General features: G+C 40.7%; 1 long non-coding RNA gene across 1 annotated transcript; it reads right to left on the reverse strand.

Moving 5' to 3' along the window:
* Nucleotides 1-1,035: 1,035 nt before the first annotated feature.
* On the reverse strand, nt 1,036-1,418 carry LOC134329153 (uncharacterized). The gene is made up of 3 exons (XR_010014808.1): nt 1,342-1,418; nt 1,187-1,267; nt 1,036-1,100 (listed from the first exon to the last, which is right to left on the reverse strand). It is a non-coding gene; the product is annotated as an uncharacterized LOC134329153 (long non-coding RNA).
* Between the last annotated feature and the right edge of the window lie 487 nt (nt 1,419-1,905).

The following is a 1,905-nucleotide window of genomic DNA, read 5'->3' on the forward strand; positions in this document are numbered from 1 at the left end:
ATTTTCGGCTAGCTCATACAGCTGCCTGACGAATGCTTCCACACTTTCACCGGGAAGTTGAACTCTTGAGTGAAACTTTGCACGCTCAAAGATAACGTTGCGTTTCGGGATAAAATGTTCGTCAAATTTGGCCATGACCTCGGCGTATTTATCGCCGTCTCCCGCGCTACCAAACGTGAACGACTTGAATATGTGCTCGGCCTCCGCTCCCATTGAATAAATCAGAGCATTTACCTGCACTGTTTCCTCGTCCTCCGTAAGCCGTGAAGCTATTCGATACCTGGCAAATCTCTGTTTCCAGTCCGGCCATGCTTCTGGCTTGGAGAAATCAAACTGCTCCGGCGGCATAAACTTCGCCATTGCAATCCGCGCGTCGGTCTCCTCAAACACACGTCCAACTTCGTCTCCAGCTCACTAGCGTTATAAGTTTTTCTTCTGACACCATGTGGCGTTCACCGCGATAATTAATCACTCCAAATCCTCAGGCATTTTGTTAACACAGCAGCAATCTTTATTGAATATACACCGGGAGCTTCTACTGCTCCCCAAACGTAACTTATGTCCATTCCCGCATGCGCAGTAGGCACTTAAATAAAGAGACACATTTTTCACTCTCCGTGACAGGGATGCTCCCTTTATACCCAAGCATGACATTTACCTGTTTCCAATTAACCTGTTCACCTGTGGAATGTTCCAAACAGGTGTTTTTTGAGCATTCCTCAACTTTCCCAGTCTTTTGTTGCCCCTGTCCCAACTTCTTTGGAACGTGTTGCAGGCATCAAATTCAAAATGTGTGAATATTTGCAAAAAAACAATAAAGTTTATCAGTTTGAACATTAAATATTTTGTCTTTGTAGTGTTTTCAATTGAATATGGGTTGAAGAGGATTTGCAAATCATCGTATTCTGTTTTTATTGATGTTTTACACAACGTCCCAACTTCATTGGAATTGGGGTTGTATAATAGTAAGAAATAATGATAATGACATTTGGAATCATTGCAACATGAACCATCCTCTTTAATTCATACTTTGATGGTTGGATCAATCAAGTCATCGTGTCACGTGTCGACATCCACGATCAGTTCTCGTTTCTCACCATCTTTAAAACATGTAAAGTTTAAATCGTTTAATTGGAGGTTCTTGAGAAGGACGGCTTGTTCAGTGGCTGGAAATAAAAGTACTTACTGTTAGAGTTTCGTACTCTGGAGAAATGGTGTGGGGATCCAGAGTCGCGTATGTATCATCAGGAGGACTGGAGTGAGCGGTCTGAAGAAAATGAAGAACAATCCTTATGAGATCATTAAGATCTTTTTAATCGTGACTTTTATAGAGACACTTACTGTCAGAGTGCCGTACTCATCGTTGGAGGACCTGGATGATGGATCGAGAGCTGCGTACGTATCAGCTTCAGCATCCTGAACGAAGGACACAAGCAGTTTGAGTCAAAAGTATTCAGGTAAAATAAACAGTGAATGAATGAATGAATGACACAAACTCAGTATCATTGGGGTGTCTTTTTTGTAGTTCTATACAATCACCTTATGATCACGTTCATCCTTCTGTCTCATCTGCATCTTCTTTCTACTCTCACAATAAAACAAAATATATAAATACCAGGGCTGTCAAACGATTAAATTTTTTAATCGCGATTAATCTCAGAATTTCATATAGTTAATCGTGATTAATCGCATTTTGGGTTTTTTTTAAGGAGGTGGTTTTATTGTTATGGCTGATCGGTGTACATACACTAACATACACAAAAACTCATTCACAATCAACACAGTCTTGTTCCCTGGGTTCTGGCAACTCATACTAGCGACTATATTACTTGCATCTTTGCACAATATTGGATTGTTTTTGCACCTTATTCTACCTGCTGCTATATAAACCCTACGCTGCTAACT

This window comes from Trichomycterus rosablanca, chromosome 15 (assembly GCF_030014385.1).
Source record: "Trichomycterus rosablanca isolate fTriRos1 chromosome 15, fTriRos1.hap1, whole genome shotgun sequence".
Taxonomy (NCBI): domain Eukaryota; kingdom Metazoa; phylum Chordata; class Actinopteri; order Siluriformes; family Trichomycteridae; genus Trichomycterus; species Trichomycterus rosablanca.